The sequence below is a fragment of the Protopterus annectens genome, chromosome 1.part0 (genome assembly GCF_019279795.1).
Source record: "Protopterus annectens isolate FY-2018-M chromosome 1.part0, PAN1.0, whole genome shotgun sequence".
Lineage (NCBI taxonomy): Eukaryota > Metazoa > Chordata > Ceratodontiformes > Protopteridae > Protopterus > Protopterus annectens.
The window spans coordinates 1,663,416,557-1,663,429,717 of record NC_056725.1 but is presented as its reverse complement, the minus strand read 5'-3'; the positions used below and the strand labels follow the sequence as shown (position 1 = coordinate 1,663,429,717).

The 13,161-nt window shown below is 45.2% G+C and overlaps 15 non-coding genes across 15 annotated transcripts; all 15 read right to left on the bottom strand.

The window, feature by feature from the left end:
- Positions 1-315: 315 nt before the first annotated feature.
- TRNAI-AAU lies at positions 316-389 on the bottom strand. Its single transcript has one exon. It is a non-coding gene; the product is annotated as a tRNA-Ile (tRNA).
- A 520-nt stretch (positions 390-909) lies between these two features.
- On the bottom strand, positions 910-982 carry TRNAT-UGU. Its single transcript has one exon. It is a non-coding gene; the product is annotated as a tRNA-Thr (tRNA).
- Positions 983-1,913: 931 nt separating this feature from the next.
- Positions 1,914-1,987, bottom strand: TRNAI-AAU. The gene has a single exon. It is a non-coding gene; the product is annotated as a tRNA-Ile (tRNA).
- A 520-nt stretch (positions 1,988-2,507) lies between these two features.
- On the bottom strand, positions 2,508-2,580 carry TRNAT-UGU. The gene has a single exon. It is a non-coding gene; the product is annotated as a tRNA-Thr (tRNA).
- A 931-nt stretch (positions 2,581-3,511) lies between these two features.
- TRNAI-AAU lies at positions 3,512-3,585 on the bottom strand. The gene has a single exon. It is a non-coding gene; the product is annotated as a tRNA-Ile (tRNA).
- A 520-nt stretch (positions 3,586-4,105) lies between these two features.
- TRNAT-UGU lies at positions 4,106-4,178 on the bottom strand. The gene has a single exon. It is a non-coding gene; the product is annotated as a tRNA-Thr (tRNA).
- A 932-nt stretch (positions 4,179-5,110) lies between these two features.
- Positions 5,111-5,184, bottom strand: TRNAI-AAU. The gene has a single exon. It is a non-coding gene; the product is annotated as a tRNA-Ile (tRNA).
- Positions 5,185-5,704: 520 nt separating this feature from the next.
- Positions 5,705-5,777, bottom strand: TRNAT-UGU. Its single transcript has one exon. It is a non-coding gene; the product is annotated as a tRNA-Thr (tRNA).
- Positions 5,778-6,711: 934 nt separating this feature from the next.
- On the bottom strand, positions 6,712-6,784 carry TRNAI-AAU. Its single transcript has one exon. It is a non-coding gene; the product is annotated as a tRNA-Ile (tRNA).
- Positions 6,785-7,304: 520 nt separating this feature from the next.
- Positions 7,305-7,377, bottom strand: TRNAT-UGU. The gene has a single exon. It is a non-coding gene; the product is annotated as a tRNA-Thr (tRNA).
- A 1,520-nt stretch (positions 7,378-8,897) lies between these two features.
- Positions 8,898-8,970, bottom strand: TRNAT-UGU. The gene has a single exon. It is a non-coding gene; the product is annotated as a tRNA-Thr (tRNA).
- A 936-nt stretch (positions 8,971-9,906) lies between these two features.
- On the bottom strand, positions 9,907-9,980 carry TRNAI-AAU. The gene has a single exon. It is a non-coding gene; the product is annotated as a tRNA-Ile (tRNA).
- Positions 9,981-10,500: 520 nt separating this feature from the next.
- Positions 10,501-10,573, bottom strand: TRNAT-UGU. The gene has a single exon. It is a non-coding gene; the product is annotated as a tRNA-Thr (tRNA).
- Positions 10,574-11,504: 931 nt separating this feature from the next.
- Positions 11,505-11,577, bottom strand: TRNAI-AAU. Its single transcript has one exon. It is a non-coding gene; the product is annotated as a tRNA-Ile (tRNA).
- A 520-nt stretch (positions 11,578-12,097) lies between these two features.
- On the bottom strand, positions 12,098-12,170 carry TRNAT-UGU. The gene has a single exon. It is a non-coding gene; the product is annotated as a tRNA-Thr (tRNA).
- Positions 12,171-13,161: the final 991 nt, after the last annotated feature.

Here is a 13,161-nt window from a genome sequence, read left to right as displayed (position 1 = left end):
GTTCTTAAGAGGTAAAGCAGAGCAGCTGAAGAAACTTACCCAGACGTCAGGACAGAAGACAGCACTTGAAATTGAGTACGAATGGAAGTCAGGAGTGAAAACGGTCATTCCAGAGCTGCAAGGCAGAGGTCAGACCCTTAAGCCGAGCTGCTTTAAAACATGAGGCCGACAGGCAGAGCTTCAGAGGGCTGTGGACCGGAGGTCAGGCTTTGACCGTGAGATACAGGTCGAACCTGGCTGGCCCTGTCTGACTGTCACTGTGAGCCACAAGTCATAGCACTAATTGTCTGCACATTGCCCCACTAAAAGGGTAGCTGGCCCGTACGGGGATCGAACCCGCGACCTTGGCGTTATTAGCACCACGCTCTAACCAACTGAGCTAACCAGCCATGTTTCTTAGTAAGGCCGCTCAAACTCCATCAGCATGGGAACTGATGTCATGACTCAGCTCAACAAGAGCTGCTGCACCAATACTCCTTGACAGATGACGGATACTGTCTGTCAAAGGTTTGACTACTAAACTCTCCACTGAGAATGCTGATTGGAATTACATTCAGTTCTATGAACCTGTGACTTAAATTCCTTCATGATGCTCTGTTTCTTTCGACCAGGAAGGTGATGCTTTCAGATTTCCGAGAAAGTTACTCAAAGCTTTGGCAGTATGCAAGGATCCGGACTGGAAAACAATTAAGTGTCAAGTCTGAAATAGAGCTGCTGACAAAAGTCTACCAAGATGCTACACTGTCTGTGGAGCTGATCGGCAAGCAATTGCAAGAGGCTGAGCAGCAAAAGTGCTATACTTCACTGTGAGTAGAATTGAGATAGCACATACTACCTTCCGAATGCTGCATCCAGAAAACAGTCTCTAAAAGCACCTGCCCTTCAGCACATAGGAGGAAAAGAAACCATAGGCCCTGATGAGATTTGAACTCATGACCCCTGGTTTACAAGACCAGTGCTCTAACCCCTGAGCTACAGAGCCAGACATGCTTATCTTCTGATGTCACTTTTTTAAACATATTTGCTCATTTTTGTTCTTTGCCTTTCAGAAGGGTGACACAATCTGCTATTTTCAGCTCTTTCATCACACCCAGCCACACAACTGCATGCATCTGCAGAGTCCTTTGCATGCGATATGGGATATAGTTTTCAAGAAGTCACTTTCTGAATCACTAGAAAGAGCTTGCAGCTTTTGCAATAAGTAAATAAGAACGCTAGAAACAGGGGAGAAAATTTCTTTGAGTGCAGGACGAAAATCTAGTGACTAAAACTCATCTGACTACAGGTGTTAGGGCAGCTGAAACACACCCCTCTTTCCAGCAAGAACTCATAGGACTCAAACTCATGACCTTTAGTCTGTAAAACCAGCACCTTAACCACTGCACTAGGAAGCCTGAAGGTGGCAGCAGTCACCCCAGCTTCCTTCAAGCAAGAATTTCTTCATCTGTCATTCCTTTTTTTTTCTTCACCTGTTAACAGAGTAACTGAATTGGCTGTTTTTGCTTCCGTCTTCTGCAATGCATTCCAAAAATCAAAGGGTAGGTATGACCGTGGGGGGACAGTTTGTGACGAGGCCAGAGTCGCCGATCAATCTGCATGTTCTTAAGAGGTAAAGCAGAGCAGCTGAAGAAACTTACCCAGACGTCAGGACAGAAGACAGCACTTGAAATTGAGTACGAATGGAAGTCAGGAGTGAAAACGGTCATTCCAGAGCTGCAAGGCAGAGGTCAGACCCTTAAGCCGAGCTGCTTTAAAACATGAGGCCGACAGGCAGAGCTTCAGAGGGCTGTGGACCGGAGGTCAGGCTTTGACCGTGAGATACAGGTCGAACCTGGCTGGCCCTGTCTGACTGTCACTGTGAGCCACAAGTCATAGCACTAATTGTCTGCACATTGCCCCACTAAAAGGGTAGCTGGCCCGTACGGGGATCGAACCCGCGACCTTGGCGTTATTAGCACCACGCTCTAACCAACTGAGCTAACCGGCCATGTTTCTTAGTAAGGCCGCTCAAACTCCATCAGCATGGGAACTGATGTCATGACTCAGCTCAACAAGAGCTGCTGCACCAATACTCCTTGACAGATGACGGATACTGTCTGTCAAAGGTTTGACTACTAAACTCTCCACTGAGAATGCTGATTGGAATTACATTCAGTTCTATGAACCTGTGACTTAAATTCCTTCATGATGCTCTGTTTCTTTCGACCAGGAAGGTGATGCTTTCAGATTTCCGAGAAAGTTACTCAAAGCTTTGGCAGTATGCAAGGATCCGGACTGGAAAACAATTAAGTGTCAAGTCTGAAATAGAGCTGCTGACAAAAGTCTACCAAGATGCTACACTGTCTGTGGAGCTGATCGGCAAGCAATTGCAAGAGGCTGAGCAGCAAAAGTGCTATACTTCACTGTGAGTAGAATTGAGATAGCACATACTACCTTCCGAATGCTGCATCCAGAAAACAGTCTCTAAAAGCACCTGCCCTTCAGCACATAGGAGGAAAAGAAACCATAGGCCCTGATGAGATTTGAACTCATGACCCCTGGTTTACAAGACCAGTGCTCTAACCCCTGAGCTACAGAGCCAGACATGCTTATCTTCTGATGTCACTTTTTTAAACATATTTGCTCATTTTTGTTCTTTGCCTTTCAGAAGGGTGACACAATCTGCTATTTTCAGCTCTTTCATCACACCCAGCCACACAACTGCATGCATCTGCAGAGTCCTTTGCATGCGATATGGGATATAGTTTTCAAGAAGTCACTTTCTGAATCACTAGAAAGAGCTTGCAGCTTTTGCAATAAGTAAATAAGAACGCTAGAAACAGGGGAGAAAATTTCTTTGAGTGCAGGACGAAAATCTAGTGACTAAAACTCATCTGACTACAGGTGTTAGGGCAGCTGAAACACACCCCTCTTTCCAGCAAGAACTCATAGGACTCAAACTCATGACCTTTAGTCTGTAAAACCAGCACCTTAACCACTGCACTAGGAAGCCTGAAGGTGGCAGCAGTCACCCCAGCTTCCTTCAAGCAAGAATTTCTTCATCTGTCATTCCTTTTTTTTTCTTCACCTGTTAACAGAGTAACTGAATTGGCTGTTTTTGCTTCCGTCTTCTGCAATGCATTCCAAAAATCAAAGGGTAGGTATGACCGTGGGGGGACAGTTTGTGACGAGGCCAGAGTCGCCGATCAATCTGCATGTTCTTAAGAGGTAAAGCAGAGCAGCTGAAGAAACTTACCCAGACGTCAGGACAGAAGACAGCACTTGAAATTGAGTACGAATGGAAGTCAGGAGTGAAAACGGTCATTCCAGAGCTGCAAGGCAGAGGTCAGACCCTTAAGCCGAGCTGCTTTAAAACATGAGGCCGACAGGCAGAGCTTCAGAGGGCTGTGGACCGGAGGTCAGGCTTTGACCGTGAGATACAGGTCGAACCTGGCTGGCCCTGTCTGACTGTCACTGTGAGCCACAAGTCATAGCACTAATTGTCTGCACATTGCCCCACTAAAAGGGTAGCTGGCCCGTACGGGGATCGAACCCGCGACCTTGGCGTTATTAGCACCACGCTCTAACCAACTGAGCTAACCGGCCATGTTTCTTAGTAAGGCCGCTCAAACTCCATCAGCATGGGAACTGATGTCATGACTCAGCTCAACAAGAGCTGCTGCACCAATACTCCTTGACAGATGACGGATACTGTCTGTCAAAGGTTTGACTACTAAACTCTCCACTGAGAATGCTGATTGGAATTACATTCAGTTCTATGAACCTGTGACTTAAATTCCTTCATGATGCTCTGTTTCTTTCGACCAGGAAGGTGATGCTTTCAGATTTCCGAGAAAGTTACTCAAAGCTTTGGCAGTATGCAAGGATCCGGACTGGAAAACAATTAAGTGTCAAGTCTGAAATAGAGCTGCTGACAAAAGTCTACCAAGATGCTACACTGTCTGTGGAGCTGATCGGCAAGCAATTGCAAGAGGCTGAGCAGCAAAAGTGCTATACTTCACTGTGAGTAGAATTGAGATAGCACATACTACCTTCCGAATGCTGCATCCAGAAAACAGTCTCTAAAAGCACCTGCCCTTCAGCACATAGGAGGAAAAGAAACCATAGGCCCTGATGAGATTTGAACTCATGACCCCTGGTTTACAAGACCAGTGCTCTAACCCCTGAGCTACAGAGCCAGACATGCTTATCTTCTGATGTCACTTTTTTAAACATATTTGCTCATTTTTGTTCTTTGCCTTTCAGAAGGGTGACACAATCTGCTATTTTCAGCTCTTTCATCACACCCAGCCACACAACTGCATGCATCTGCAGAGTCCTTTGCATGCGATATGGGATATAGTTTTCAAGAAGTCACTTTCTGAATCACTAGAAAGAGCTTGCAGCTTTTGCAATAAGTAAATAAGAACGCTAGAAACAGGGGAGAAAATTTCTTTGAGTGCAGGACGAAAATCTAGTGACTAAAACTCATCTGACTACAGGTGTTAGGGCAGCTGAAACACACCCCTCTTTCCAGCAAGAACTCATAGGACTCAAACTCATGACCTTTAGTCTGTAAAACCAGCACCTTAACCACTGCACTAGGAAGCCTGAAGGTGGCAGCAGTCACCCCAGCTTCCTTCAAGCAAGAATTTCTTCATCTGTCATTCCTTTTTTTTTTCTTCACCTGTTAACAGAGTAACTGAATTGGCTGTTTTTGCTTCCGTCTTCTGCAATGCATTCCAAAAATCAAAGGGTAGGTATGACCGTGGGGGGACAGTTTGTGACGAGGCCAGAGTCGCCGATCAATCTGCATGTTCTTAAGAGGTAAAGCAGAGCAGCTGAAGAAACTTACCCAGACGTCAGGACAGAAGACAGCACTTGAAATTGAGTACGAATGGAAGTCAGGAGTGAAAACGGTCATTCCAGAGCTGCAAGGCAGAGGTCAGACCCTTAAGCCGAGCTGCTTTAAAACATGAGGCCGACAGGCAGAGCTTCAGAGGGCTGTGGACCGGAGGTCAGGCTTTGACCGTGAGATACAGGTCGAACCTGGCTGGCCCTGTCTGACTGTCACTGTGAGCCACAAGTCATAGCACTAATTGTCTGCACATTGCCCCACTAAAAGGGTAGCTGGCCCGTACAGGGATCGAACCCGCGACCTTGGCGTTATTAGCACCACGCTCTAACCAACTGAGCTAACCGGCCATGTTTCTTAGTAAGGCCGCTCAAACTCCATCAGCATGGGAACTGATGTCATGACTCAGCTCAACAAGAGCTGCTGCACCAATACTCCTTGACAGATGACGGATACTGTCTGTCAAAGGTTTGACTACTAAACTCTCCACTGAGAATGCTGATTGGAATTACATTCAGTTCTATGAACCTGTGACTTAAATTCCTTCATGATGCTCTGTTTCTTTCGACCAGGAAGGTGATGCTTTCAGATTTCCGAGAAAGTTACTCAAAGCTTTGGCAGTATGCAAGGATCCGGACTGGAAAACAATTAAGTGTCAAGTCTGAAATAGAGCTGCTGACAAAAGTCTACCAAGATGCTACACTGTCTGTGGAGCTGATCGGCAAGCAATTGCAAGAGGCTGAGCAGCAAAAGTGCTATACTTCACTGTGAGTAGAATTGAGATAGCACATACTACCTTCCGAATGCTGCATCCAGAAAACAGTCTCTAAAAGCACCTGCCCTTCAGCACATAGGAGGAAAAGAAACCATAGGCCCTGATGAGATTTGAACTCATGACCCCTGGTTTACAAGACCAGTGCTCTAACCCCTGAGCTACAGAGCCAGACATGCTTATCTTCTGATGTCACTTTTTTAAACATATTTGCTCATTTTTGTTCTTTGCCTTTCAGAAGGGTGACACAATCTGCTATTTTCAGCTCTTTCATCACACCCAGCCACACAACTGCATGCATCTGCAGAGTCCTTTGCATGCGATATGGGATATAGTTTTCAAGAAGTCACTTTCTGAATCACTAGAAAGAGCTTGCAGCTTTTGCAATAAGTAAATAAGAACGCTAGAAACAGGGGAGAAAATTTCTTTGAGTGCAGGACGAAAATCTAGTGACTAAAACTCATCTGACTACAGGTGTTAGGGCAGCTGAAACACACCCCTCTTTCCAGCAAGAACTCATAGGACTCAAACTCATGACCTTTAGTCTGTAAAACCAGCACCTTAACCACTGCACTAGGAAGCCTGAAGGTGGCAGCAGTCACCCCAGCTTCCTTCAAGCAAGAATTTCTTCATCTGTCATTCCTTTTTTTTTTTTCTTCACCTGTTAACAGAGTAACTGAATTGGCTGTTTTTGCTTCCGTCTTCTGCAATGCATTCCAAAAATCAAAGGGTAGGTATGACCGTGGGGGGACAGTTTGTGACGAGGCCAGAGTCGCCGATCAATCTGCATGTTCTTAAGAGGTAAAGCAGAGCAGCTGAAGAAACTTACCCAGACGTCAGGACAGAAGACAGCACTTGAAATTGAGTACGAATGGAAGTCAGGAGTGAAAGCGGTCATTCCAGAGCTGCAAGGCAGAGGTCAGACCCTTAAGCCGAGCTGCTTTAAAACATGAGGCCGACAGGCAGAGCTTCAGAGGGCTGTGGACCGGAGGTCAGGCTTTGACCGTGAGATACAGGTCGAACCTGGCTGGCCCTGTCTGACTGTCACTGTGAGCCACAAGTCATAGCACTAATTGTCTGCACATTGCCCCACTAAAAGGGTAGCTGGCCCGTACGGGGATCGAACCCGCGACCTTGGCGTTATTAGCACCACGCTCTAACCAACTGAGCTAACCGCCATGTTTCTTAGTAAGGCCGCTCAAACTCCATCAGCATGGGAACTGATGTCATGACTCAGCTCAACAAGAGCTGCTGCACCAATACTCCTTGACAGATGACGGATACTGTCTGTCAAAGGTTTGACTACTAAACTCTCCACTGAGAATGCTGATTGGAATTACATTCAGTTCTATGAACCTGTGACTTAAATTCCTTCATGATGCTCTGTTTCTTTCGACCAGGAAGGTGATGCTTTCAGATTTCCGAGAAAGTTACTCAAAGCTTTGGCAGTATGCAAGGATCCGGACTGGAAAACAATTAAGTGTCAAGTCTGAAATAGAGCTGCTGACAAAAGTCTACCAAGATGCTACACTGTCTGTGGAGCTGATCGGCAAGCAATTGCAAGAGGCTGAGCAGCAAAAGTGCTATACTTCACTGTGAGTAGAATTGAGATAGCACATACTACCTTCCGAATGCTGCATCCAGAAAACAGTCTCTAAAAGCACCTGCCCTTCAGCACATAGGAGGAAAAGAAACCATAGGCCCTGATGAGATTTGAACTCATGACCCCTGGTTTACAAGACCAGTGCTCTAACCCCTGAGCTACAGAGCCAGACATGCTTATCTTCTGATGTCACTTTTTTAAACATATTTGCTCATTTTTGTTCTTTGCCTTTCAGAAGGGTGACACAATCTGCTATTTTCAGCTCTTTCATCACACCCAGCCACACAACTGCATGCATCTGCAGAGTCCTTTGCATGCGATATGGGATATAGTTTTCAAGAAGTCACTTTCTGAATCACTAGAAAGAGCTTGCAGCTTTTGCAATAAGTAAATAAGAACGCTAGAAACAGGGGAGAAAATTTCTTTGAGTGCAGGACGAAAATCTAGTGACTAAAACTCATCTGACTACAGGTGTTAGGGCAGCTGAAACACACCCCTCTTTCCAGCAAGAACTCATAGGACTCAAACTCATGACCTTTAGTCTGTAAAACCAGCACCTTAACCACTGCACTAGGAAGCCTGAAGGTGGCAGCAGTCACCCCAGCTTCCTTCAAGCAAGAATTTCTTCATCTGTCATTCCTTTTTTTTTTCTTCACCTGTTAACAGAGTAACTGAATTGGCTGTTTTTGCTTCCGTCTTCTGCAATGCATTCCAAAAATCAAAGGGTAGGTATGACCGTGGGGGGACAGTTTGTGACGAGGCCAGAGTCGCCGATCAATCTGCATGTTCTTAAGAGGTAAAGCAGAGCAGCTGAAGAAACTTACCCAGACGTCAGGACAGAAGACAGCACTTGAAATTGAGTACGAATGGAAGTCAGGAGTGAAAACGGTCATTCCAGAGCTGCAAGGCAGAGGTCAGACCCTTAAGCCGAGCTGCTTTAAAACATGAGGCCGACAGGCAGAGCTTCAGAGGGCTGTGGACCGGAGGTCAGGCTTTGACCGTGAGATACAGGTCGAACCTGGCTGGCCCTGTCTGACTGTCACTGTGAGCCACAAGTCATAGCACTAATTGTCTGCACATTGCCCCACTAAAAGGGTAGCTGGCCCGTACGGGAACCCGCGACCTTGGCGTTATTAGCACCACGCTCTAACCAACTGAGCTAACCGCCATGTTTCTTAGTAAGGCCGCTCAAACTCCATCAGCATGGGAACTGATGTCATGACTCAGCTCAACAAGAGCTGCTGCACCAATACTCCTTGACAGATGACGGATACTGTCTGTCAAAGGTTTGACTACTAAACTCTCCACTGAGAATGCTGATTGGAATTACATTCAGTTCTATGAACCTGTGACTTAAATTCCTTCATGATGCTCTGTTTCTTTCGACCAGGAAGGTGATGCTTTCAGATTTCCGAGAAAGTTACTCAAAGCTTTGGCAGTATGCAAGGATCCGGACTGGAAAACAATTAAGTGTCAAGTCTGAAATAGAGCTGCTGACAAAAGTCTACCAAGATGCTACACTGTCTGTGGAGCTGATCGGCAAGCAATTGCAAGAGGCTGAGCAGCAAAAGTGCTATACTTCACTGTGAGTAGAATTGAGATAGCACATACTACCTTCCGAATGCTGCATCCAGAAAACAGTCTCTAAAAGCACCTGCCCTTCAGCACATAGGAGGAAAAGAAACCATAGGCCCTGATGAGATTTGAACTCATGACCCCTGGTTTACAAGACCAGTGCTCTAACCCCTGAGCTACAGAGCCAGACATGCTTATCTTCTGATGTCACTTTTTTAAACATATTTGCTCATTTTTGTTCTTTGCCTTTCAGAAGGGTGACACAATCTGCTATTTTCAGCTCTTTCATCACACCCAGCCACACAACTGCATGCATCTGCAGAGTCCTTTGCATGCGATATGGGATATAGTTTTCAAGAAGTCACTTTCTGAATCACTAGAAAGAGCTTGCAGCTTTTGCAATAAGTAAATAAGAACGCTAGAAACAGGGGAGAAAATTTCTTTGAGTGCAGGACGAAAATCTAGTGACTAAAACTCATCTGACTACAGGTGTTAGGGCAGCTGAAACACACACACACCTCTTTCCAGCAAGAACTCATAGGATTCAAACTCATGACCTTTAGTCTGTAAAACCAACACCTTAACCACTGCACTAGGAAGCCTGAAGGTGGCAGCAGTCACCCCAGCTTCCTTCAAGCAAGAATTTCTTCATCTGTCATTCCTTTTTTTTTTCTTCACCTGTTAACAGAGTAACTGAATTGGCTGTTTTTGCTTCCGTCTTCTGCAATGCATTCCAAAAATCAAAGGGTAGGTATGACCGTGGGGGGACAGTTTGTGACGAGGCCAGAGTCGCCGATCAATCTGCATGTTCTTAAGAGGTAAAGCAGAGCAGCTGAAGAAACTTACCCAGACGTCAGGACAGAAGACAGCACTTGAAATTGAGTACGAATGGAAGTCAGGAGTGAAAACGGTCATTCCAGAGCTGCAAGGCAGAGGTCAGACCCTTAAGCCGAGCTGCTTTAAAACATGAGGCCGACAGGCAGAGCTTCAGAGGGCTGTGGACCGGAGGTCAGGCTTTGACCGTGAGATACAGGTCGAACCTGGCTGGCCCTGTCTGACTGTCACTGTGAGCCACAAGTCATAGCACTAATTGTCTGCACATTGCCCCACTAAAAGGGTAGCTGGCCCGTACGGGGATCGAACCCGCGACCTTGGCGTTATTAGCACCACGCTCTAACCAACTGAGCTAACCGGCCATGTTTCTTAGTAAGGCCGCTCAAACTCCATCAGCATGGGAACTGATGTCATGACTCAGCTCAACAAGAGCTGCTGCACCAATACTCCTTGACAGATGACGGATACTGTCTGTCAAAGGTTTGACTACTAAACTCTCCACTGAGAATGCTGATTGGAATTACATTCAGTTCTATGAACCTGTGACTTAAATTCCTTCATGATGCTCTGTTTCTTTCGACCAGGAAGGTGATGCTTTCAGATTTCCGAGAAAGTTACTCAAAGCTTTGGCAGTATGCAAGGATCCGGACTGGAAAACAATTAAGTGTCAAGTCTGAAATAGAGCTGCTGACAAAAGTCTACCAAGATGCTACACTGTCTGTGGAGCTGATCGGCAAGCAATTGCAAGAGGCTGAGCAGCAAAAGTGCTATACTTCACTGTGAGTAGAATTGAGATAGCACATACTACCTTCCGAATGCTGCATCCAGAAAACAGTCTCTAAAAGCACCTGCCCTTCAGCACATAGGAGGAAAAGAAACCATAGGCCCTGATGAGATTTGAACTCATGACCCCTGGTTTACAAGACCAGTGCTCTAACCCCTGAGCTACAGAGCCAGACATGCTTATCTTCTGATGTCACTTTTTTAAACATATTTGCTCATTTTTGTTCTTTGCCTTTCAGAAGGGTGACACAATCTGCTATTTTCAGCTCTTTCATCACACCCAGCCACACAACTGCATGCATCTGCAGAGTCCTTTGCATGCGATATGGGATATAGTTTTCAAGAAGTCACTTTCTGAATCACTAGAAAGAGCTTGCAGCTTTTGCAATAAGTAAATAAGAACGCTAGAAACAGGGGAGAAAATTTCTTTGAGTGCAGGACGAAAATCTAGTGACTAAAACTCATCTGACTACAGGTGTTAGGGCAGCTGAAACACACCCCTCTTTCCAGCAAGAACTCATAGGACTCAAACTCATGACCTTTAGTCTGTAAAACCAGCACCTTAACCACTGCACTAGGAAGCCTGAAGGTGGCAGCAGTCACCCCAGCTTCCTTCAAGCAAGAATTTCTTCATCTGTCATTCCTTTTTTTTTCTTCACCTGTTAACAGAGTAACTGAATTGGCTGTTTTTGCTTCCGTCTTCTGCAATGCATTCCAAAAATCAAAGGGTAGGTATGACCGTGGGGGGACAGTTTGTGACGAGGCCAGAGTCGCCGATCAATCTGCATGTTCTTAAGAGGTAAAGCAGAGCAGCTGAAGAAACTTACCCAGACGTCAGGACAGAAGACAGCACTTGAAATTGAGTACGAATGGAAGTCAGGAGTGAAAGCGGTCATTCCAGAGCTGCAAGGCAGAGGTCAGACCCTTAAGCCGAGCTGCTTTAAAACATGAGGCCGACAGGCAGAGCTTCAGAGGGCTGTGGACCGGAGGTCAGGCTTTGACCGTGAGATACAGGTCGAACCTGGCTGGCCCTGTCTGACTGTCACTGTGAGCCACAAGTCATAGCACTAATTGTCTGCACATTGCCCCACTAAAAGGGTAGCTGGCCCGTACGGGGATCGAACCCGCGACCTTGGCGTTATTAGCACCACGCTCTAACCAACTGAGCTAACCGCCATGTTTCTTAGTAAGGCCGCTCAAACTCCATCAGCATGGGAACTGATGTCATGACTCAGCTCAACAAGAGCTGCTGCACCAATACTCCTTGACAGATGACGGATACTGTCTGTCAAAGGTTTGACTACTAAACTCTCCACTGAGAATGCTGATTGGAATTACATTCAGTTCTATGAACCTGTGACTTAAATTCCTTCATGATGCTCTGTTTCTTTCGACCAGGAAGGTGATGCTTTCAGATTTCCGAGAAAGTTACTCAAAGCTTTGGCAGTATGCAAGGATCCGGACTGGAAAACAATTAAGTGTCAAGTCTGAAATAGAGCTGCTGACAAAAGTCTACCAAGATGCTACACTGTCTGTGGAGCTGATCGGCAAGCAATTGCAAGAGGCTGAGCAGCAAAAGTGCTATACTTCACTGTGAGTAGAATTGAGATAGCACATACTACCTTCCGAATGCTGCATCCAGAAAACAGTCTCTAAAAGCACCTGCCCTTCAGCACATAGGAGGAAAAGAAACCATAGGCCCTGATGAGATTTGAACTCATGACCCCTGGTTTACAAGACCAGTGCTCTAACCCCTGAGCTACAGAGCCAGACATGCTTATCTTCTGATGTCACTTTTTTAAACATATTTGCTCATTTTTGTTCTTTGCCTTTCAGAAGGGTGACACAATCTGCTATTTTCAGCTCTTTCATCACACCCAGCCACACAACTGCATGCATCTGCAGAGTCCTTTGCATGCGATATGGGATATAGTTTTCAAGAAGTCACTTTCTGAATCACTAGAAAGAGCTTGCAGCTTTTGCAATAAGTAAATAAGAACGCTAGAAACAGGGGAGAAAATTTCTTTGAGTGCAGGACGAAAATCTAGTGACTAAAACTCATCTGACTACAGGTGTTAGGGCAGCTGAAACACACCCCTCTTTCCAGCAAGAACTCATAGGACTCAAACTCATGACCTTTAGTCTGTAAAGCACATACCAAGTCCTATGCACAAGGGTTTGCACGGTCCAAGCCAAGTAGAAAGCACCAAATAGACCAGCAAGGCAGCACAGAGTTCAATAAATTTATTAAATACTTGTGTCAATAACAGACTAGTTTCGGCAAACAGCCTTCTTCAGTGTAACACAATATAGTCAAGTTCCATTTTAATCATCATTTAAATACTTATCCAGAGCCAATCAAAATTATTTGCTCATGAATATTCATAAATTTAAAACATCTTAATTTTTTCATACAAAAATGCAGTGGGTACTGTATATACTGACAAAGTCAATCCTGAATGTAAGGCTAAACACCCCAAAGAGGTGCATACATAGAATTGGAAAGTTATTAGTATATTATGGCATATCCATCCCATCATATACTCATGCTCATGTTTATATCAAACTGTGTTTGGATAGCCATTAGCACTGGCTACTAAGCCAATGTTCATCAAAAGCACCAAATGTATAATACATCAAGTACTTAAATTAAATAGACTCAAAAAAATGGGGAAATACAGAGCATATATATAGGAAGTCACAGTGAATATACATATGTGAATATATATGGGTGTACAAAAGAACAAAATAAAATAAAAT